Source organism: Hemitrygon akajei, chromosome 20 (assembly GCF_048418815.1).
Source record: "Hemitrygon akajei chromosome 20, sHemAka1.3, whole genome shotgun sequence".
Lineage (NCBI taxonomy): Eukaryota > Metazoa > Chordata > Chondrichthyes > Myliobatiformes > Dasyatidae > Hemitrygon > Hemitrygon akajei.
In genome coordinates this window covers 44,351,447-44,376,908 of record NC_133143.1, presented here as the reverse complement: position 1 = coordinate 44,376,908, position 25,462 = coordinate 44,351,447, and the positions used below count along the sequence as shown (strand labels likewise).

The window sequence follows — 25,462 nt, the reverse complement described above, 5'->3', positions numbered from 1 at the left end:
AATGGAATGCAGAACAAATTAAGAATACTATCAATACTACTATAAAACTGTGTATTAGTTCCTAATAGTTATTGACAGTGTAGTTCATCCAGTGTATGTGTCTGCGTTCTTTTGAAAAAAATCAGTGCAGACACCTAATCCAGCTAATGAACCATTTTCACACAATGTTTTTGATGGTTGCAACCTCAAAGTCTTCATTTTCATTGTAATATTCAAGACAATTGTTGATACCTTCAATTTTTTTGTAGTCCCTAACTTGATGAACTAGTGAAATCGTTTTCTTTTCACTCCTGGATGTTTCTGGCATTTCCAAGCCTGAATGTTTGAATTCACAATGAGTAAAACTGTAATGAATTATCTTATTATTTATTGCTCACCAACCATCAGTGACAAAAAGTCACTGCTTCTTGAACACAAACGCATGCAAGTAATGCTACTTAAAAACTGTTCATTCTAAGCACAGTAGAGTTTCTAATGGCCACACACGTGCACTTGACTGACACGAGTTAAACCTGTTCAACAAGTCTCCTGTTCCAATTAAGCAGAATAGTGTCCTAAATAAACAAAGGGAATTCTGGCTATTTTCTTGATTGTCCTATGTTCTTTTAAAGTTGTCCTTAATAAGTGGCTACCCCAATTAACTGGAACCCACTGTATTTAACTTCAGTATCACAGCCTATCGCCATATTAGGAGAACACAATCAAGCTGTGTTGACTCATTAAAAGAGATTCAATTAAAAAAGAAGATTGAAGTACTGATGAGCAGACTAATCAGAAGTAATCTTGTTGGCATTTTTACAATTAATTTGTAATAATAAAGTACAATGTACTTAGTAAACAATCACAGCGGACAGTAGCCTGTAACTTCCCTTTTGGAATTGAGCATTTGAATCGTCTGTATGCCCTGGTATTTTCATGGTGTAACTTGAAGTCTCAAAGGTGCAGTATGATTGTGACATGTTGGGTCAAGTGCAGATGGCAGGGCCCGGGCCTGCGAGAGGGAAATGAGCCAATATTCGGCCATTGCTGGAGTGGACCTGAGGTTATTAGATGGGGCAGATCCGAGTCAAGGCAGGGCCTGAGCCCAAGAGCGAGAATAGACCTGAGGTTTGACTGATTTAAGCACTGGGCCGAATTGGAAAGGTCAGGTACAGACTGAATCGAGGCAGTGAGGCGTTACCCCAAGAGTATATCGAAGTGGCAGGGCCCTGATCCGAGAGCAAGGAATGACCTGAGGTTTGGACGATTTAAGCACCAGGCCAGATTGAAAGTGTCAGAATGTCGGCGATGGGCTGGTTCAGCTCACAGCTCAGTGACGTTTACTTGGCTCTTTAATGAACTGAGGCTGTGGCCTGCTCCTGAGCTGGCTGCAGTGATGCCTGGCTTCCTGTCTGTGGACTCACTTTTGTAAGCATCAGTTCTGAATGCTATTTGCTTACTTTTATTGTTAACATGATTTGTTTCTTTTTCTCTGCACAATGGGTTTTTGACGGTCTTTTTTTTTGATGGGCTCTATTGTGTTTCCTTGTTTTGAGCCTGCTTCTAAGGAGACGAATATCAAGGTTCCATAAAGTATGCATACTTTATAATAAAGGTACTTTGAACTTTGATCCCTCACTTTTCAAAGCTATCATTACGTGCAGAACTACTGCCATTTGTTGCATTGAATGACACTGATGCAATTCCTAGTGTGATGAATAGTTTCTGATGAGACAAGTAAATACTTCACATAGAAAAAGTTGGAAAAAGTGTTTACACATAGGATTTTTAATAGTTTATGCAAATCTTAATTTTATAAAGAATGAATTCTTACCTTCCAGTGTTTTTAGTGACGGTGTATTCATTTTTGTTTGCTTGATTTTAATTTCATAACCTTCACTGTAAATTAATTTCAGTTGCTATAGCTGTGACTAACACTCAGATACGAGTAGAAGTGGGAGAATGAACAGGTCCTTCATTTGTGATTAATGGATTCTTATGAATTACATGCATTAGGAATGTAATTACATTGACTTACCAACCTGATTCTGATGGCTGTATATGACAAAGTGAGACATTGAGTTATATTGTAGAGAAGATGAGACTGTAGCTGCCTTCCAATTGACTAAATGCCTCTTCAGAATCTGATCAATACTGTAAAGACTTGGGATAGGTTGGCATGGAGCAAGAGCTTGTTTGTAAGGACATCCAACAATATTTCACCGTCAATAAAAAGTAGTTATTATTGTAATATTGAAAGCCTAACAGCATCTTATGCACAGCAAGCTCTTTTCCCACTGCTGCCATCAGATAGAAGGTACAAGTGCCTCAGGACTTGCACTACCAGGTTTTAAAGCCGTTACAACCTGTTAACCATCAGGCTCTTGAACAAAAGGGGATAACTACATTCGTTCTATTTCTGGTGTTCCCACAACTGATGGTCTCACTTTATGAACTCTTTATCTTATTATTTCATGTTCTCGTTATTTATTGCTATTTATTTATATTTGCATTTGCACAGTTTGTTTTTCATTGATGCTGTTCACCGTCACTGTTCTATAGATCTGCTAAGTATGCCCACAGGAAAAAGAATCTCAAGGTTGTATGTGGTGACACGTTTGTGCTCTGATAATAAATTTTGCTTTGAAATTTTTTTGAACTTTGAACAATCATCGATGTAATAATAGCCCACTGTGTTCATTATTATCTTCAGAACACCTGCAAAGAAATGGGAAGCTTACTCCCACATCGGTTTTGGCACTTTTCAGACCAATTTAATCCAGCTGACTCGCCTGGGATGAAGGTGAACATCACTGCTTTAACTACTCAAGTGATGATAGGGAACCGTGTGAAAATCATACATGATTCAAGCAAGTTATGCAAGTTTGATCAATGAGCCCAAGTTGAGAATTGCAAATTGCTCCACAAACGTGCATCTGGCTTTATGAGGGTGCACCAATTAATATTTCACACTGATAGCTTTGGAACAAACTTTATGGTGTCACCTTCTAATGATTTTATGAGCCTGTATTACAAAATATGTTTTCATAGGATGGCTTCATTCTCTTATATTGACACTGTCTCCACAAGATCATCGTAGCAGAGCAGAATAAAGTTCAATATGAATGTAATGTAAAATAGTCTTGATGCATAGAACACCAATGGCTGGTATATATTATAAATATATTTATTTAAATATTTAAAATAACCAGCCTTATCTAACATCTATTTCCTATTGCATGGAGATCAGAAAGTACATTATATTTGAGGCTTGCTATCCAAGTAAGTTTGACAGCTATAAAACTGTCACAATGCTTGTCATCTTCTGCCACATATTATGAATGACATTCATGTAATTGATCAGCTGTTCACTCTTGTTTTAACCATTATTGCTTTGATCTTTCTGAGTGGTTAGCACACCTTTATTTCTCCAGTGTTATACTATCCATTCTAGCCGCCAATTGTCTAGCTATAATTATCAACATTTTGCTTCTGTCTCTGCTGATTATTAATTTGCACACACTGAGCTATTGATTCATTTGTTCTTAATGAGGTCTTTCTATAAAATGTACTCAGTAGGAAGGAAGCTGATGACACCATTGCTGCTGTCTGCAGCCTAGCCATATAACAAGGGTCGGAACTTGCTCTGATGTATTACCTCATGAAATAGCCACCACTGGTTTTCCAAGCAACATCCTGCCAATTATATGTCCATTTCCAGTCTTCCATTAAAATGTTATTATGTTTGCTGTACTCTCACTAAGAATGGTTAAATTATCGAGATAGTTATAATATAATGAAATTAATTACAATATCTAGCAATGCAGTTTTAAAGTGTTCATATTGTTTCCTCATACTATATTGCACTATACTGCTGCTGTAGCAAAATAACAAATTACTCAGTGTAATCTCTGTGATAATAAAATCTGATTCTGATTCATTTCTCCATGATCTAAAGACCACCAGTCACCTCCCTTCATTGACCAGCACCCATCAATCAGTCTATGTATCTGTATTCTCTTCAACCCTTTTTCACTCTCTGTGCATTGCCAACTAAATCCCCTTTTGTATATGGATTTTAGTTGCTTAACCATTGACTGCTGCATATTAAATTAACTTGGTCTAAGTGAGAGAACTTCATTCCACTTCCTAAATTTCCCAGCTGTTATCTTCATTCTCCTTAAATACATCTCAATAATCAAGATTTTGGTGACCTAGACAACAAAAGGGTTGGTTGAAGAGTCTTTTTTAATGTCAGTGTGCCATGTTTTGTTTCATTATTCAATTAAACACCGATACTTATTATATAAATATAAGCAATTATTGTCAATACAATATTTATTATTCTCGAACATATTGGATCCTTATGGTATACTTTTCCACAGCAGATGATCCTACTTCCTCACATCAGTATAAGAAAAGATTTGCACCATTTATTCTCTGTGACTCAGATGTGTCCAAATACTTTATAGAATTGGAATGTGAAAATTAAAGTCAGCAGAGAGATACTTTTACACTATATTGGTAAAGTTATCACGTTTTATTGGAGTTAAAATTCCAAGCCACCAGGTATTTTTAGAAAGGAATGTAACATTTCCCTAGAAAGAAGTTTTCAGGTTTGAATCTTTCTAGACGTAGGAGTACTTGTAATTTTGATTATAGTATGGATAATTCCGGAAACTTACAGTTTATCAAGCAGCAAGATGATTACAATTCAGTCTTTGGCTGCCTAATCTTGATTAAGTACATTGTCCAACACCTATCCCTACTGTCTGTCTCCCTCCAGAGTTAGAATATCATGGCTTTACATTCACCCCAAATAGGCGAGCACAGAATCTTTTCTGGCATTTTGGTGTCGTACCAAAGGAATAGGCCATTGTCAAAAACTATCATTTGTAGATGCTGTTGAAGCAATGCCTATCCACTCTCTTGTGTGCCAATATAATACTTTATTGATGACAAACGGAATTGTCTCCAGTGTTGTCGGCACTGTATCCTTCAGCAAATGCTTACCAGAGTAACTATGGAGTCACCAGTGTTAAACACAGAAACGTCTGAATTAGGTCATGTAATTTTTTTTTTATACGCTGCATGCTCAATTTTACTCTGCCAAGATGGTCCTGGTGATCATTTCTGTCTGAAATCATTCCAGATGAGAAATGGGACAGGCATGTACTGAAACCACATACCGGCAGGCTCAAGGACAATTTCTACCCAGCTGTTCTTAGATTATTAAATGATTTTTGAGTATGATAAGATGGACCCTTAACCTCGCAATCTACCTTGTCAGGATCCTGCACTGAGCTTTTTCTGTAGGTGTTACACTTTATTCTGTAGTGCAACATAAAACAATAGAGCACTGCAAGCTCTTCAGCTCACTGTGTTGTGTCAGCCTTTCTAAACCTACTCCACAATCTGTCTGACACTACACAGCCATGAATTTCCATTTTTCTTACATAAATGTGATTATCTAAGAATCTCATAACTGCCCCTACATCACCAGCAGGCTATTCCAAGCACATATCACTCTCGGTGTAAAAAACCTATCCCTGACATCTCCCCTAAGCTTTTCTCCACTTACCTGAAATGGACGTCCTCTGGTATTAGCCATTGGGAATTGTTTCTGGGCATTGTTATTGTTTTACCTCGTTCTACCTCAGTGCACTGTGTAAAGATTTGATCTGTATGACCAGCTTTTCACTTTCTCTCTGTGTATGTGAGCAATAATAATAAACCAATTTCAATTCCAATGCCAGGCATGCATTTGAAAATGTTACTACTTTGGCATCAGGGAGTTCTGCCCTTTCCAAATAAAATACAGCTCAAATCTTGACCTACAACGAGTAAGAAATGATCTCAATTAAACTTTCCATTGTTCTACTGGACCTGCCAGCTCTCCCGGTCTCCCTGGCTCAGAGGACTTCCCTTTGGGCAAACGTCTATTTCAATTGAACTTCTAATTACTTCTCTGTGAATTTGGGTGCTTTGTCTCTCTCTTTTTTGGCCTTTGCCTCCTTTATAGCAGCCATAATATGCTCCACCACTGCCTGGGTACGTTGTGAAGAGGTTGACACATGTTTCTGATTGCAGATGAATAGTCCCAGAGGGAAACAGGCAAAAGGTGCTGCTTTGATGTAACTTTCTGGGTGGAAAGCACCTTAAACTTGAGTCAAGTGTCTTCTCTCTAACTAACTTCTCTAACCAACTTATTTTTATGAGGGGAATCCAATTTAATCAGAAAAATATTTTCCAAAATTAACTTAAATGACGCTAAATAAAAGAAGCTGCAGCAGAAGTTCCAGGAAATGCTATAAGATACATTTTGCTCCACCAATAAACAATAAATTTCAAGTCAAATAGTTGACTGCTTGTTTTTTAATGTATTGTTCTCTAGGGATATCAGTATACATAGGTTTTCTCAAAGGGGAGGGAAGGAGTATATGTGCTTTGGGTAGAATTCTGTTGGATCTTGGGCCAGCTCATCACCCTTAAAGTAGTGACACAGCGTGTTTACTATGCACTCTGGAGGGTAGAAAAGCATTAGATCAGCACATTCAGCAAAATATGAAGTCTTTAACAGTTTCCAATTTCCATTATCCAAGCCAGTCTATCTTCCAATAAGGTTCCACTCCCAAACATCTTACTTCCCTCTTCTTTGAGTATTTCAGAGGAATCACCCCCTTTGTGACTCTCTGGTCTGTTGTTTTGTCCCCATCTCTTTCTGATCAAATGTGCTTTGCAACACAAGTACAGGAAATGTAATACTTGTCCATTTACTCCTTCCTTTCCCACCATGCAGAGACCCAAACAGTTTTTCCAATGAAGGCAGCAATTTAACTCCAGTTCTTTCAGTCTGGTGTACAGGATTTGGAGTTTGCCCTATGGCCCCTTTTATATTGGAGAAACCAAATACAGATTGAGTGATCATTTTGCAGAGCCCTTGTGTTCAGTCAGCCATTTTAATTCACCATCCCACTCCTACTCCGACCTCTCCGAATATGGCCTCTGGCACTATTACAATAAACTTATAAAGAACCTTATTTCACAACTGAGCCTGTTGCAACTTCTCATAACTTGCTCTTTCTTTCTGTTAGTATCAGAAGCAGAAAGCGATTTTCTGAAGTTGGAGAATCATCCAGACTTCACATCATTTGCAGTACATTACATGGATAAACAAGCCATTACTGTACATTTAATAACTACATTATTTCATCCTATTACAGATATTCTCTTTGCTTTCCCCCATCTTCTCTGTCGCTTAGCCTAATTGCTGATGAAGATTCTTGAACTGAAATGTTAAGTGCTCCTCTTTCCACTGATGTTGCCTGAACTCCTGGGCATTTTTTTTTTCATTTTCTATTTTATTTCAGGTCTTCAACATCTGCAGTTTATTAGATTTTCATTTACATTTCAATAGATAGTGTATGTTACTTTTTTTTAGATACACTTGGTTCTTTCACTGCACATCTCACAAGAATCTATTAAATATTTCATATAATTTATATTGAAATATATCCATTTATTCTTGGTATTGGGTGAATCTGCAGAATAGTTATTGATCTATTAAGTGGACTTATGATAAAAAAATGTTCAAATAAAGCTCCAAATTAATTGCATCTACATTCAACTAATTAATAAATCTGTCTTTAAAGCAAATGTTGGCAATGGAGAGTAATAAATAATTAGATTGTTGTAGAAACCCACAGTTCTTTATACAACTAAACGCATAGATGTTTCGTTGACATTTTACTGACCTCTGAAGCACTTAATAACTTTCTCAGGGAAAAGCAGAAGGGATGATAAAATTTCATGTGGCTACTATATTTAGCAGATTATTCTTTTAAATGAAAAATCAATGTCAAGTATTTTGAAATGGACTTTGAAAAAGGGGTGGTGAGAATAGTGGACAGTGATTTTAGCTAGAAATACAATTCTGCAAATCCTATATCGGAGGATAAGAATGTGATGAAAAATCAGAGAATAAGTAATAAGAAAGATAGAAGCAATCCCAAATTTCTACTTTATTCCTGGCAGCTGAAATCTTACTTTCCTTCTTTTGTAGAATAAAAAGCATGTGAAATGTTCTTTTCATAGAGAGAGTTCTTGAACCCTGTCAGCACTGTATGCTATCGGCAAGTTCATTTTTTTTCTGATTCAACACCCATTTCCTGCATTTTGATATTTGTAATTTGAGGCTAATTTTCCCTGGATTTGACATCATGGTTCATGTAGGCTTTAGCATTCTCTATTCTCTTCAAAAACACCTGACCTTTCCTTGTTATCTGTTTTCAGTGTAATGTTGCATGCATATTAAAAGTAAAACTGAGCCACAAGAGCAAGTTAATGCACAGTACAACCGAAGTACATTGCTCAAAGCCTCCCTTATTCAGGTTCCTTCTGCAGACTTCATTTTGTGAGCTGTTAAGGAAAGTATATTGGATCAAATAAGTAATGAAGGTCTTTTACCTACACAGATACTTTAGAAGCACAGCAGAATTTAATCAACACCTTCGGAGATCATTGTAATTCTAAGAATACTGTGTGTGCCCATGCATGAGGTGAGCAATTTTGCCGTTTGTTTGGGGTTTAAGAGAAGATGGAGATAACAGTGCTTTGTGAGTTATTACATCCCACCAATGTTCCTCCTGGCTTGTTAGATCTTTGCAGATTGTGTAACACAATAGCAGTATACCAATAGTATGTGGGTGATTAATAATAATAGCATTAGTGGTAAGTTGTCAGAGAGAACATGAGTTCTGGAGTAGGGGTAATTAAATATTTATTTTGTTTTAATTTTTATTGTTGTGTATGTGGACAGAAATTGTCTTTGTGTGTCTCTCTACTATGCTGGCTTCCTATTTAATAGCCAGTGTTCTCCCAGCTTCTGACTTGACTCCAGGTAGTGATTTTAAAATCATCAACAATGAGCTAATGGAAGTGGATTACTTTATTTTGTAAAAAGAGGCACAAAATGGAATTAAATTCAATGAAGTGTTGTGAGTTAAAAACAGAAGGGGAAATTGGTGGTATAATTTTCACAAACTTAAAACTTCCCGAAGGATTTTTTGGTCTGTGGAATCATTTTAGAACACATTTATTGCTATATTGTAGGAAATGCAGCAGATAATTTAAACTCAACATGCTCCCACAAACAGGAACAGGTTAATAAAGTCTATTTCAGGGACTGCTGTCAGTTAAGGGTGTGATTTTAACCATGCTTCAGAAAGAACTTTGAAGCATCATTTCTGTCGACTTGCACTGTCCCTGGTTTAACATCCCATTTGAAAGAAGCTCTTCTGACAATACAGTAACCCATGTTTTAAAGGTGGAATTGACAACCCAGTCTAAATGTGAACCATAATCATATGTTCAAGGCACTTGAGTGGGTTCTGAACATTCTGTCATAGAAGTGAGCGCACAGAATGACATTCAATTTAAATATTACAGCACTGAATAAGTAATAATAGAAAAACCATTGACTGCAAATAAAAATCAAATTATTACTTGAGTATTAGCTAATTCAAAGATCATGTTAGATGAGAGGCTTACAACGTAACTTAATCAGAAGTCTCTTTTTGGGATATGTTTTTGGGAATGGATGTATAGATGGTTACATGTAACACTTTGTTTGATCTTTCCTCTGGATCCAAATCTTAGAAGTTACATTTCATGTTTAAAAAAGGCTCACCAGTTTCTAGCTAGTATTTACTGCAGGAGAAAAGCCAACATTCCTTAATCTAATGGCTGGCGTATCTCCATGTAACTGTGAGTAATTGTGGAAACTCATTGCAAAAATGAAAATTGTGACTAAAATGTTAACCATTGGTTTGCCCACATGCACTCTGACCCCTCATAGAATCCAGCATAAGAATATAAAATTGGATCAAATCTGGTGGGGAATCACAATCAAAGGTCAAAGGCAGAGCCTGGATTTGCATTCATTTCATTGAAGGAAACTGTTCTGAACAGCCCCAGTAAGTGCTGATAAGTTTAGGTTTTTGTGTAGTTTTAAATAATTTTGATTGACTATGGTATTCATAAATTTAATAAATGCCACAATGGCTGATATCTGTGATATGGACATGTTTTAACAAACCAATAAGTATTTTTGTCCTTTTTACACCAGTGTGTAAATGTTGAAGGATATTTTAGAAATCCATAATTTCACAGACATGAATCCAGTTTGCTTGGTTGATTTAAACTGAGATTTCCCATTTTATGCAGCTGTATAATCTGTGATGCCAGTTGTCTTATTTAGGAGATACTTTGAGAGATATTTTAGCTTATCACTTGCATCATAAACTACATAATCTGCAAACTCTGGGTACAACAATTCTGAATAGTTGTAATCTGGATTTCAGTGAAGGCAAGGACAGGGAAATTGTTGAATCAACCCATTAAAGTGATTGCTGTTGGAAATGATAATAAGCAAGTAACACAGCTGGAGGTGAGGATGGCTCATCTACTTTAATCAGTCTCATCATACAGATGTCCAACTCTCTTGACATTTGATCAGAATTTCTTGATCTTTCAGGTCAACTTCTAACCTGTTCTAAGTTTCATAATGTTTGAGTCATTCTGTTAACCCTCTAGCTTATAGAATCATAAATTGATTCAACGCAGAAGGAAGGTGTTTGGGTCATCTTTTCAGTTGCCCAATTTATTTACCTCCTCTGATTTTTCTGATTGCCACATATACGATCCACTTTGCTTTTGATAATTTATATCAAATCAGTTTCTACTATTCTTCCACACTTTACCATTTGTGGCCATTCTGATCACAACTGGCAAAGTAATTCCCCTTCTTCTGCAAGAGATTAATTTGCTAGTCTTTTTAAATCTCTTTCCTCTGATTTGCAATTGCAATGAGTGATGCACCATCAATAACTCACGCCGAGACTTAGGAAGTGAGATGTCGGCTTTTATTGACTGAAGAACAACACTACATCCTGGGAAATGAGGGAGAGCAGCAGGCCACAGTCGCCTTTATACAGGGGTCTGTGGGAGGAGCCACAGGGGCAGTCAGCAGGGTCTTGGAAGGAGCCACAGGAGCAGTCAGACAGGTATATCTAGTTCACCACATTCACCCCCCCTTTGTTTAAAAAAAATTTCCAAGCATATTTACAGGTTAAGTCGATCAGGTGGTCGAATCGTTGGCTGCGATCTACATAGCTCCGGCTGCAATTGCACAGGAGCCGTAGGTGGTGACGGCACAGGTGCCGGAGGTGGTGTGTGCTCCGGAGGCGGAGAGTGGGTTAATTCTGTCCCAACAGGAGGTGTCAGGGATCCCTCGCGTGTGAGCGAGGTCCCTGGAACAGACGCATACGGAGTCTGTGTGGGGCACGGTGCGCGCGGAGTCACCTCGGGTACAGGGTGCATAGTTACCGTGGAGTGCTCGGGGTAGTGGTCTGCTGCTCCGGCGGGCGCCAGGTCGCGGACAGAGACCGTGTCCTCCCGCCCATCAGGCAAGACCACGTAGGCATACTGGGGATTAGCATGCAGGAGGTGAACCTTCTCAACCACTGGTGAGTACTTATTACTCCTCGCATGTTTACGCAGCAGCACTGGCCCCGGGGACGTCAGCCAAACTGGCAGGGTGGTCCCAGTGACAGACTTCCTGGGAAAAGAGAATAAGCGTTCGTGAGGGGTGGCATTAGTGGACGTACACAACAGGGAGCGGATAGAGTGGAGTGCCTCAGGGAGGACCTCCTGCCATCGGGAGACCGGCAACCCTTGTGACTTAAGGGCTAAAAGTATGGCCTTCCACACTGTGGCATTCTCACTCTCCACCTGGCCATTCCCCCGGGGATTATAACTCGTGGTGCGACTAGTAGCTATGCCCCTAGCAAGCAGGAACTGGCGCAACTCGTCACTCATAAAGGAGGACCCTCTATCACTGTGGACATAGCAGGGATATCCGAACAGAGTGAAGAGCTGGCGCAGGACTTTTATGACCGACGTGGTAGTAGTGTCGGGGCAGGGAACGGCAAAGGGGAATCGCGAGTACTCGTCAATAATACTGAGAAAGTAGACATTGCGGTCGGTGGAGGGAAGGGGGCCCTTAAAGTCAACACTCAGTCGCTCAAAAGGGCGGGTGGCCTTGACAAGCTGCACAGTGTCAGGACGGTAGAAGTGCGGTTTGCACTCAGCGCAGATCTGGCAGTCCCTGGTCATCGTCCTGATGTCCTCCAGGGAGTACGGCAGGTTCCGGGCTTTAATGAAATGATAAAACCGGGTGACCCCCGGGTGGCAAAGTTGGGCATGAAGGGCATACAGCTGGTCGAGCTGGGCACTAGCACACGGTCCCCGGGATAGGGCATCAGACGGTTCATTGAGCCTGCCAGGCCGGTACAGGATATCGTAAGTATAGGTGGAGAGTTCTATTCTCCATCGCAAAATTTTATCATTTTTGATTTTGCCCCACTGTTGGCTGCTGAACATGAACGCAACCGAGCGCTGGTCGGTCAGCAAGGTCAACCTTCTGCCGGCGAGATAGTGCCTCCAGTGCCGAATAGCTTCCACTATGGCTTGGGCTTCTTTCTCCACCGTGGAGTGCCGAAGTTCAGAGCCTTGAAGGGTACGAGAAAAAAACGCCACTGGCCTGCCTTCCTGATTGAGGGTAGCAGCCAGCGCGACGTCAGAGGCGTCACTCTCTACTTGGAAGGGAATGGTCTCGTCTACCGCATGCATCGTTGCTTTGGCAATGTCCCCTTTAATGCAGCTGAAGGCCGCGCGGGCCTCGGGAGAGAGGGGAACGGTGGTAGACTTGACCAGGGGGCGGGCCTTGTCCGCGTAATGGGGAACCCATTGGGCGTAATAGGAAAAAAAAAACAGGCACCGCCGGAGGGCCTTGAGAGTAGTGGGAAGAGGGAGTTCTAACAGGGGGCGCATACGGTCGGGGTCAGGGCCAATGACCCCGTTCTCCACGACATACCCAAGGATAGCGAGTCGTGTGGTTCTGAACACACACTTGTCCTTGTTATAAGTGAGGTTCAAAGCATTGGCCACCTGGAAAAAACGTTGGAGGTTGGCGTCATGGTCCGACCAGTCGCGACCACAGATGGTGATGTTATCTAGATAGGGAAATGTGGCCGTCAGTTCGTACTGGTCCACCATCCGGTCCATCTCCCTCTGGAAGACTGAGACCCCATTTGTGACACCAAATGGGACGCGCAGAAAGTGATAGAGCCTGCCACCCGCCTCGAAGGCGGTGTAAGGGCGGTCCTCTGGGCGGATGGGGAGCTGGTGATAAGCGGATTTCAGATCAATTGTCGAGTACACCTTGTACTGAGCTATCTGGTTGACCATATCCGCGATGCGGGGTAGGGGGTACGCGTCAAGCTGCGTGAATCTATTGATGGTCTGGCTGTAGTCCACAACCATCCTATTTTTCTGCCCAGTCCGAACACCTGGGACCGCCATGGGCTTGTGCTTGGCTCAATGATCCCCTCCCTGAGCAGCCGCTGCACCTCTGAATGAATAAAGGCCCTGTCCCCCGCACTGTACCTCCTACTTTTAGTTGCCACAGGTTTACAGTCGGGGGTCAGGTTGGTGAACAGCGATGGGGGAGGGATCTTGAGGGTGGAGAGGTTGCAAATAGTGTCAGAAGCACAGCTATCGGCATGGTGCTGGGCGGGATGGGTGGTTCGGTGTGTATGTGTGTGTGGTAACGGAGTATATGGCGAAGTCCCACCAAACTGAGGATTCCTGACAGTGAGCTGTGGGAGAGGCCCGTCATATGCCATAGTCACACTTTCGAGATGGCTCTGGAAGTCCAGCCCCAATAGCACAGGTGCGCACAGCCGAGGCATGACCAGGAACGCAAAGTTCCGATATTCTGTGCCCTGCACCACCAATGTCGCTACACAGCCCACCCGGATGTCTGTGGAATGCGACCCTGAAGCCAAGGTGATCTTCTGACGGACCGGCCGTGTCACGAGTCCGCAGCGTTTCACTGTGGCCGGGTCAATAAAACTCTCAGTGCTGCCCGTGTCAAACAGGCAGCTAGTCCTGTGCCCCTCCACCAGGATGTCCATCATCGACCTTGCGAGCTGGTGCGGAGCGCTTTGATCGAGGGTAACGGAAGCCAGCGTTGAACGGGGCGTGTCGGGGGCGGGGCCTGGTGACGCCGGCAAAGTTGGCCGCTCACATCTGGGCATGCAAGATGGCGAGGCGGGGGCGGGGCCTGGTGACGCCGGCAAAGATGGTTGTCCACATCCGGTCATGCAAAATGGCGGCCCCCAGGTCTCAGACGCAGCGCTGCTCGACCCCGGGCGCGGTTTAGACTTACAGACCTTGGCAAAATGGCCCTTCTTCCCACAGCTGGAACAAGTCGCTTTGCGCGCCGGGCAGCTGTTCCTGGAATGTTTCCGAAGCCCACAAAAGTAACAGAGTTTCATACCTGGCGAATTCGTGGGGTTTGAGATACCGCGACTGGCAGCGGCGTTGGCGAATTCGCTCGGAACCGGGGAATCGCGCGGCTGGACTTCTTCGGCGTACCGCTGCGCAGCCTCTATCGAATCGGCCGTCTCTATCGCGGAGCGTAAGGTAAGATCAGCTTTTTCCAGCAGCCGCTGGCGGATACACACTGACCGGACCCCAGTCACAAAAGCGTCTCGGACCAAGAGTTCCTTATGCTGTTCCGCTGTGAGCGCTTGGCAGTCACAAGCCCGCGCGAGTGCCTGTAGTTCGCGGAGAAATTCAGCAGTCGACTCCGTAGGCCGCTGTTTTCGTGTTGCCAAGCGGTGCCGTGCATAAACTGGATTTACTGGCCGCAGGTACTGTCTTTGGAGGGCGGCAAGCGCCTCCTCGTAGGTGGATATGTCCCTGATGAACGAATAAACTTTTGGGGCGACCCTCGAGAAGAGAACTTTGTGTCGAACAGCCGAGTCGGTGGCACGAACCTCCTCTAAGTACGATTGGAAGCACACCAGCCAGTGTTCAAAGGCAAGAGCTGCTCCAGGGTCTTGGGGGTCCAAGTCTAGGCGTTCTGGGCGTAAAGCGGTTTCCATGTTGTAACTTTCAGTCAATAAAATTGATGCACCATCAATAACTCACGCCGAGACTTAGGAAGTGAGATATCGGCTTTTATTGACTGAAGAACAACACTACATCCTGGGAAATGAGGGAGAGCAGCAGGCCACAGTCGCCTTTATACAGGGGTCTGTGGGAGGAGCCACAGGGGCAGTCAGCAGGGTCTTGGGAGGAGCCACAGGAGCAGTCAGACAGGTATATCTAGTTCACCACAATGAGATATGGTTTTATTTTATATTCTTCAAACTTTTGAACAGCATTATGGCGTCTCAATCTTCTTCACACTGAGGTAGTGGAATATAGGAAATAGGGTAAATGTAGAGTTTAATTATTATGCATTTAAAGTTTCAAAATCAATGTTTTTGATATGTATTTAGATGATGCACAGCTTAAGTAATTTATCAGAAAGTACTGATTTACTTAATTGAAATGCAAACTTCCAAACATGCCAGATTTAGCTAGGTACCAACAGAGAGATATGTGGATAGGAAAGCTTTAGTGGCATATGAGCCAAACATGGGTAAATTGGCCTAGCATATCCTGGTCAGAACAGAGCTGTTGGGGCATAGGGACTGTTGCATGAATCATGTAGTAATGGAGCAGAAGTAGATCTACAGATGTCTTGACTCCATGGCTTTTGTCTGTTGCTAGTTCAGATGTTAGTACTGTCTATAAGCAGGCTGTAGATCTACGACTTATTCCAGAGATTTGAACGTGAAACTCTGAGCTGACACTCTGGAGGGAATGCTGCACCTGCTTGGGTACCACTTCTCAGACGAAAGGCTAAATTGACCTTGTTTGTCCCTCAAATACGATTGTGAAAAAGAGCAACAGGTTTATTTCCAGTGCCCTGGTTGATATCCATATCTCGACTAACAATCTTACTTTGGCTTCTCTTTAAAACTTTACTGCATGCAAATTGTCTCCAGTGTTTTAAATGAGACTTCCATAACTTAAGTATATTTTGTGCCTTCAGCAGGTGACCAAATAGATTTTCAACATTAAGCCACAAAATTAAATTAACTTTCATCAGGTTGTTTTCACAGTTCTTTATTGGCTCTTATATCGATCGGAATATCTTGAGAAAGAAGAGAGAAGTGCCATATTTATAAATTTATTGAGATAGAGTGGAATAGGCCCTTCCAGTCCTTTGAGCCGCACTGCTTAGCGAACCCCGATTTAACCCTAGCCTAATCATGGGACAATTTTCAATGACCAATTAACCCACTAACCGGTACGTTATTGGATTGTGGGAGGAACCTCACATGGTCACGGGGTGTACGGAGTTGTCTGTACTTTAAAGCGTTGTGCTAAATCATGGCTTGCTTTTTAGAAGTATTATGTAGCTGAGAGATAATAATCTGCTTCTTTGAAGGTGTTGAGGACATAAGCTCACTGCATCTTTCATGTTGAACTCTGAAGCTTAATTATAAGGATTATCAGTAACACCAACTTGGTTGCTTATAATCTTAGCGATTTTACTTGCAAATTTATTGGAGTTAATCCTCTGGTAAAGTTCTGTTAGAAAATGTGATGAGGATTGCACTGCCACATGACTTGAGAATTAAACACCAGTCAGAAAAGATTACATCAGACAGCTTCATTTTTAAATTAATCAGCTTAGCACATGACCTTTCAATAATGCTGTTCCTGTTTCTTACTGGATTCGGGAGACTTCTCTGCTCTTTTGATAGTCCATTTATTTCCTTCCTGTTGTTAACCTATTCCTCCTAATTTTCATCATTGTAGGAAGGGCTTACATCAATTTCTTGGGGCTTGACCTTCTATTAATGGTACATTATCATTTTGACTCTTGACTGCCTTGTACAGTCACTACTAATTGTTTGCTGCAAGTCACGGCTGGCAAATGATGTTCGCTCTGGGAAGAAGTGGTGTTGAAGTAAATTGAAGTAGATAGCAGACCAGTCAAACCCAGACTGTGTGAGACCTGGGAGGGGAAAATGCATTGCAGTTAGGTGCAAAGGATAAAGCAGTCTGGCAGAGAAAGGAGAGAAACAGATAGTGTCCCACATCTTTCTCCACCAAGTGTTCCTCCAAATTTCCCGTCAGACTGCTTATGTACCTCTCACTTTCTTCCACCCTGTGTCTCACCCCTCTTCTGCTTCTTGTTTCCACTTGCATTGGGTGTTTCTCCTTGTCTCTGCTTACCCCAGGTATGTATCTCCTCTTCATCTGTCAGATGTGCTGCTCCTTTTCCTCAGCCAAGTGTCTCTTTCTCCCCTTTCCCCTCTAGCTGCCTCTTTCCTTCATCCACAAAGTAAGTATCTCCATTTCTCCTGCGCATCACTTGAGAATTAAAATCCCTCCCCTTTATCTAGCAGAGGGGTGTCAAACTCATTTTAGGTCACAGGCCGGATTGAGCAAAATGCAGTTTCATGCGGGCCGGATCAGTCGGACGCGTGCGAATGCAACTTTCGTTGCCTCCGTTTTTTCAGCCTGCTCTCATGTGTCTCAGTCTCTGCTATAACTACAAAGTGTTTCACTTTACAAATTCTGTTTCTTATGAAGAAGACTGCCGAGCAAGACTGCCGAATAAACACTAAAAACCCTGAAAACCTGGTACCTGAATAAACTCAGCATTAGCCATATCATACGCCATAGGCGCTTCGATTACTGGGGCCAGCTTTAATAGTAATTAGATATTATCTCGCGGGCCAAAAATAATTCCACCGCGGGCCAGATTTGGCCCGTGGGCCTTGAGTTTGACATATATGATCTAGCAGGTATGTTTTCAGAGCTGTGTATGAACTACCTCTACGTCCTTTCCCCCTTTCTTATCATTTGTGTTTATCACTTAACGTCCAATAATTCTCAGTTGCAGTAGATTTCTGTGCACTTTTTTTATTGCTTACCAGTTTCTTTTTTTCCTTAAGACATAGGAACTGAATTAGGCCATTCAGCCCATTGAGTCTGCTCCACCATTCTATCATGGCTGCTTTATTATCCCTCTCAACCTCATTCTCCTGCATTCTTCCAATAAACTTTGATGCCCTGATTAATCAAGAACCTGTCAAACGCTGATTAAAATATACCTAATTGGCCTGCACGGTCATCAGTACCAATGAATTTCACAGAATCACTATGCTCTAGCTAAAGAAATTTTTCCTAATCTCTGCTCTAAATTGATGTCACTCTATTCTAATGCTATGTCCTCTGGTCCTAGACTAACCAAGCAAAGGAAACATCCTCTTCATATGCATTCTGTTTAGGTCTTTCAATATTTGGTAGCTTTCAATGAGATCCCCATTGTTCTTCAAAATTCCAGTGAATACAGGCCAAGAGGCATGAAATGCTCCCCATACATTAACACATTCATCCTTGAATAATTCTTGTGAACCTTCACAGGACCCTCTCAAATGCCAACACATATTCTCTTAGAAAAGGGGTCCAAAACTGCACACAATACTTAAAGTGCAGTCTACTTGCTTATAAAGCCTCAGAATTACATCCTTGCTTTTATATTCTTGTCCTTTTGAACAGAATAATAAAATTGTATTTGCCTTCCTTACCATTAACTCACACTGGATGTCAACCTTTAGGGAATTCTACTCAAGAACTCCCAAGTCCCTTTGTAACTCAGAGTTTTTAAAAATATTCTCCTCACTTAGAAAGTAGCCTACACCTTTAGTCCTTCTACCTGCCCCTCGACCTAGTTTTGTATGATTTGCAAAATTAGTCACAAACCATCCATTCCATAATCCAAAGCATTGACATATAATGTAAGAAGTGGTCCCAACACCCCTGTAGAACACAGACAGCCAACCAGAGAAGACTACCTTTATTCCAACTTATTGCCTCTTGCCAAACTTCTATCCATTCTAAGCAGCCTCATGTATGGCACTTTGTCAAAGGCCATTAGAAAATCCAAGTAAAAAATATCTATCTGTAGAAAAAGGAATCTTAGAGTAGTATACTTCAATAATAAATGAACCTCAAAGAATTCCAACAGATTTGTCAGACAAGACTTCCCCTTCAGTAATCCATGCGGACTTTGGCCTATTTTATCATGTGCTTCCAAGTACCTCGAAATTTCATCCATATTAATGGACTCCAACACCTTCCCAACCACTGAAGTCAGGCTAACTCATCTGTAATTTCCTTTCTTCTACCTCCCTCCATTTTTAAAGAGTGGAATGACATCCCACTCTTCTGGAATAAGTCCAGAATCTAGTGATTGTGAAAGATCATTACTACTGCCTCCACAATCTCCTTGGCTACTTCCTTCAGAACCCTGGGGTGTAGTACATCTAGTCCAGGTTACTTATCTACAGCTTTCTATTTTCCAGTAGTCCACTATTCATTCTCCTCTTTTATATTATTGGCTAACTTAAATTCATATTTCACCTTTTCTCTCCTTATGACATTTCTAGTTGCTTGGTGTTGGCTTTCAAAAACATCCCAACCCTCTAACTTCCTACTAATGTTTGTTATATCATATGCCCTCTCTTTTGCTTTTATGCTATCTTTGACTTCCCCTGATAGCCACAGATACCTCATACACACTTTAGACACTACTTCTTCTTTGGAATATGCTCTGGAAGCAATTCAGAAGGCACAGGATATATACATCCCAAAGAGGAAGAAGTATTCTAAAGGAAAGATGACACAACTGTGACTAACAAGAAAAGTCAAAGCCAACATAAAAGCCAAAGAGAGGGCATATTATATAACAAAAATTAGAGGGAAGTTAGTTGATTGAGAAGCTTTTAAAAACCAACAAAAGGCAACTAAAAATCATTACGAAGGTAAAGATGGTATATAAAAGTAAGCTAGCCAATAATGTTAAAGAGGATACCAAAAGTTTCTTCAGATATATAAAGTGCAAAAGAGAGGTGTGAGTGGATATTGGGCCACTGGCAAACTATGCTGGAGAGGTAGTAATGGGTGACAACGAAATGGCGGATGAACTGAAGAAGTATTTAGCATCAGTCTTCACTGTGGAAAACACTGGCAGTATGGTGAATGTTTCAGGTGTTGTGGGCATAAAGTCTGTGAAGTTACCATAACTAGGGAGAAGGTTCTTGGGAAATTGAAAGGGTAGATGAGTCACCTGGACCAGATGGTGTACACAGCAGTTATGAAAGAGGTGGCTGAAGAGATTGTGGAGGCATTACTAATGATCTTTCAAGAATCACTAGATTCTGGACTGGTTCTGAAAGACTGGAAAATTGCAAATATCACTCTACTCTTCAAGAAGAGAGAGAGCCAGAAAAAAAGAAATGATAGGCCTCAGTGGTTGGGAAGATGTTGGAGTCCATTATTAAGGATGAGGTCTCAGGGTAGTTGGAGGCAAGTGATAAAATAAGCAGTAGCCAGCATGGTTTCCTCGAAGGAAAGTCTTGCGTAACAAATCTGTTGGAATTCTTTGAAGAAATATCAAGCAGGATAGACAAAGGAAAATGGCTTGTTGTTGTGTACTTGGACTTTCAGAAGGCCTTTGACAAGTTGTCAAACATGAGGCTGCTTAACAAGCTACAAGCCCATGGTATTACAGGAAAGATTCTAATATGGATAAAGCAGTGGCTGATTGGCAGAAGGCAATGAGTGGGGATAAAAGGAACCTTTTTTGATTGGCTACGGGTGACTAGCAGTGTTCCACAGAGGTCTGTGTTGGGACTGATTCTCTTTTACTGTAGATGTTAATGATTTGGATGATAGAATTAATGGCTTTGTTGCAAAGCTTGCTGAAGATATTTGAAGGATCAGATCGTTTTGAAGAAGTAGAGAGGCGACAGAAGGACTTGTATTAGGAGTATGGGCAAAGAAATGGCAGATGAAATACAGTGATGGGAAATGTATGGTCATTCACTTTGGTAGAAAAACTGACTTGTTTCTAAATGGAGAGAAAATACAAAAAAGAAACTAAGGAGCAAATGGATTTGGGAATCCTCATGCAGGATGTGGTAAAACTGGAGGGGGATCAAAGGAGGTTCACAAAAATTATTCCAGGATTGAATGGCTTGTCAGATGAAAAGCATTTGAGGGCTCCGAACCTGTATTCACTAAAATTCAGAAGAATAAGGGGTGACCTCATTGAAACCTATCAAATGGTGAAAGGCCTTGATAGAGTGGATGTGGAGAGGATGTTTCGTATGGTGGGGGGAGAGTCTAAGACCAGAGGACACAGCCTCAGAATAGAGAGGTCATTTTAGAATGGAGCTGAGGAGAAATTTCTTATCCAGAGAGTGGAATTCTTTGCCACAGACAGCTGTGGAGGTCAAGTCTTTATGTACATTTAAGGCAGAGGGTGATAGTTTCTTGATTGGTCAGGGCATGAAGGGATACAGGAAGAAAGCAGGAGATTGTAACTAAGAGGAAAATTGGATAAGCTATGATGAAAAGGTGGAGCAGACATGGTGGGCCAAATAATCTAATTCAGCTCCTATATCGTAAGGTCTCATGCTATCTATCCTATGACTTCTGAATTGCTCCCGGAAACTCCAGCTGTTCTGCTGTCATACCTGGTAGTGTCCCTTTCCAATCAACTTCAGCCAGTTTCTCTCTCATGCCTGTAATTCCATTCGCTCCACTGTAAAACGGATACATCTAATTTTATCTTATCCCTCTAAAACTGTGGGGTGAATCTATTGCATTGTGATCTCTGCCTACCAGGTGCTACTCTATCCTAAGCTCCCTAATCAAATCTGGTCCATTACACAACATGCAATCCAGAATTTTCATTTTATTATGTATTACTATTGGCGTCCTCCATCAAATAAAAGAGATCTTTGTTGCTGTTGAGCAGTGGTTCCTAACCTTTTTTTATGTCATGGGCCCCTAACATTAACTGAGGGTGTTTCAGTTCTGCTGAATTGTTAAAGTCCTAGCAGAGGGGAAGAGAACCATAAGGACTCAGCAGAGCCTCCATCTGAATCACCAATCTATGCCCACCACCAAACTGACCACAGTACCAAATTGTCTAAGCTAATTCTCTGGGGCTGTATAAACATGTGTATATACTATCCTACCTACTCAGCTTCCTTCTTAAGCTATTGACTAAGAGGGCTACTTCCCTTTATGGGAGCAATTCCCTATCTCTGCTTGGCTGTGCTTTGGGGCAGCATGGCATTGCTTAGCTCAGCAGAGTTCACAGTTACTATTACAGTGCGTTTAGTGGTTAAAAATGGAATTCATATGTGTGTTACATGCTGTTGTACCCCATAAGCAATTATCTTCACAGGTCAGTATCCCATACAGGCAAAGGCCTCAGGAAGGGAATTCAGACCTTCATGCACCACAACAGAAATATAATATGTTTTCCAAAGATATTCTGTTGCTAATGAATTACCTTGCACTATGTGATAGAATTTCTGGACCAGAAACCAGTGTGTGTGTGTGTGTGTGTGTGTGTGTGTGTGTGTGTGTGTGTGTGTGTGTGTGTGTGTGTGTGTGTGTGTGTGTGTGTGTGTGTGTGTGTGTGTGTGTGTGTGTGTGTGTGTGTGTGTGTGTGTGTGTGTGTGTGTCCGTCCGTCCGTCCGTCCGTCCGTCCGTCCGTCCGTCCAGACAGGCATTGCAGAATCTTGTAGTGGGCTATATAACGTGGAAGGTCTGTGATCATTAAGAGAACGAGCAGTGATGCTTCTGAAATTACAATTGAACATTAAAGTGAGTCCAGCGGAGGCTGTGAAGCATTGGTAGAACAGCAGGGATTTTTTAAGTCATGTATTTTCCCTGATCTTCTGTAGAATTTTCTCTTTGTGTTCTTCTGCCTTATAAGCAAAGGTTGTGAGTTGTACCAAATATATCAGTTTTAGTTCAGTAATCACAGAATTGCCAGCTTTGGACATGTTGATGCCATTAACTGTGCGACTGACATCAGGGAATTATCAGCCATGGAGTTTTTTATGAATCTGTCCAGGTCAAAGCAGCTTGGAAATGATTTAAACTTTCAAAAACAACTTTGGTGGTCAATTTACATATTACTCTACATTTGGTCCCATTTCCTGTAAACACCTTCCTCTTGCTGAGAAATTTATTCTTCTGATGACTAACCACTTAATTCCATTCAGTGTTTGAGATGATGAGTAAACTAAATTATCATCTGATATTTGATAGATCTTTTATTCTTGATTAAACATTCTGAAATAGTTTGGCCACAGCAAGAATTTGTTTTTTTTTCTGTAAAGCTTTTAGATAGGAAGGTTAATAATATAAACCCACATACTTAAGTCAACACATTTATTGAGGCCTGTGATCAATTGCTATTTGAGAGGATTCTGGGCTGTTCTTTGGATCAGAGATTAAGTGGAGGACTTATTTGACTTCTTTTTCTTTCAAGTGAATTGGATATTAACAATCCCATGATTCAGCTGAGTTTTCCTGATGCCTGGGCTAATGCTCTACTCTTAATCAGCGCCACTAAAAAAACACCATCTCACCCAATGGCTTTTTTTCCGAAAATTTTAGCTGGTACGTACAAATTTCTGAAATCTTGTTTAACATTTACATATTGTTCACTTTATTTCACAAGCTATTCTACATATGAAATAATTTAAAGTGACCCCAATGGTTTTGAAAAGGAGTGATATGAATTCTGACTTTTGCTCACCAACTTGGCGTGAAATTTTTCAATTTGCTATCATTTGCCATTCAAAGTTGCACCTTTGTGACATATTCTTGCATGATCAATGTGACTTCTCACCACACCTTTGTGGTTATAAAAAGCTTCATAGAATTTCAAAACTAAACTGTGCATAACTCTTCAGCCCATGTCATACACATTGAGGCATGACTATGCTAATCCCATTTATCTGCATTTGCCCTATCCCTCTAACCTTTCCATTATTTACGGAGTTGTCTAATTGCCTTTTGCCATGGTCTGAAGTCTTAGAAGAAGTGCACTGAGTTCCAGGTAACTCTGCCACATCTCCTGACGTGAGTGTCAGGAAGCTTGGAACTCCCACATGATGATGTGTGAATGAGGAAATCCTAAACTCGAGCTGGAGGTGGGGAGCCAACTTGTAGTTTGTCAGCTGTTATGCTCTTTATCTTGTTATTTCACGCTCTCCTTATTTATTGCTATTTATTTATTTGCCTTTGCACAGTTTGTTGTCTTCTAAGCTCTTTCTCTTTCATTGATCCTGTTTATAGTTACTATTCAAATTATGCCAGCAGGAACATAATTTCAAGGTTGTATGTGGTGCCATGTAGTTATTCTGATAATAAACTTTACTTTGAACTTTGATCTTTGAACTTTTAAATGATCGGCAGAAAATGGAAATCTTAATGTTGCCAGGGAAGTATTGGGCTATGTTCCTCGACTTGAACGGATGGTTTCTTTTTGCTTTGGGCTTCACTGCTTAATATTTAACTTTTCAACGTTGATTTTTGGTACATTTCCCAAATCTTCCAGTCTGTTCTTTGGTGCTTCAGTTGGTTGCACAAGCCCCAACACTTCATTCAGATCACACTCCAAACTAAATCTGTTTGAAGTGCATTCTTCAACATCCTGAAATTGGAACTCACATTCTGGAACCAGTAATTTCTCTGTTCCGCTGCAGAGCATTTCCACCTTCACCCTGTCAGACTGTTGAAAGGAGAATTGAAGGATTGCCAGTGTTATCCTTGGGTGTAAATTGATTGGTGAGCTTTAGCATGCAGAAATAAATATCCTCACTTGTATTACTTACGCAATCTGATCACTTCAATCATTTGTCGATAGTGTGCTGGTGCAACTCTTAAATATACTTGTGTTTAATACAATGCAAGAGAGAAATTGAAATTGTGTACTGTGACAGGTCATTTTAAAGTGATCTAATAAAAAGCTTAGAAATACATTACTATTTACAACTTCATGACAGTCCAGATTTATACTAGTGGTTTTGAAGTTCAGATTCTTTGAAATCAATAGAACTGTATTTCAAAGACATCACAGTGTGCAGTTTCTCCCTGAACAAAAGTTAAGTTTCTAGTCCACTTCATGTTTCTGTTGGTTGGTTCATATTTTTTGCCAGGATGTCAGGAGAATTTCCCCACTGTTCTTTAATGAGGACCACAGGATTCTTTGGGTGTACCTGAGAGATCAATGAGGATATGGCTTAGTGTATGATCTAAAGAAAGGTGTCTCCCGTGGGAAGCAACACTTTTCTCAATAATGCTGTACTATGAGTGCATTTCACTAAGTGACAGCCTGAAGTATGTGCTCAATTTTCTGCAATGGGACTACATCCTTCAAACTTCAAACCCAGAGACAAGGGTGCCAGCCACTGAATTGATTGATGGAGAAGATGAACATTGCCCTTTTTAAATAGGTTTGGCTACCTGTGGCATCAAATCAACACTGAGATGTTATGAAAGTACAACAAATATTGGCAGCACAGATATCACCATGGTGATTGCTGACATAGGTCTCAGTACAAATGTAATGAATGCACACTTGCATGGACCTTCAGTTGCTATGAATACCATTGCTTGTAATTTCTCCTACACT

The 25,462-nt window shown here is 41.2% G+C and overlaps 1 protein-coding gene across 6 annotated transcripts in view; it reads left to right on the top strand.

Annotated features, from left to right (window-relative positions):
• The window catches only part of LOC140713762 (cadherin-18), a 638,248-nt gene that overhangs the window by 254,141 nt on the left and 358,645 nt on the right, over positions 1-25,462 (top strand). Inside the window, exons 1-2 of one of the 6 annotated variants that reach the window (XM_073024260.1) lie at positions 2,687-2,782; positions 8,454-8,537. The exons of 4 other annotated variants lie outside the window; for them this stretch is intronic. The gene's annotated coding sequence lies outside the window, so the exon portion shown is untranslated. Of the gene's footprint in view, positions 1-2,686; positions 2,783-8,453; positions 8,538-25,462 lie in introns of those variants that run through there. One more of the 6 variants, XM_073024256.1, reaches the window with a different exon arrangement.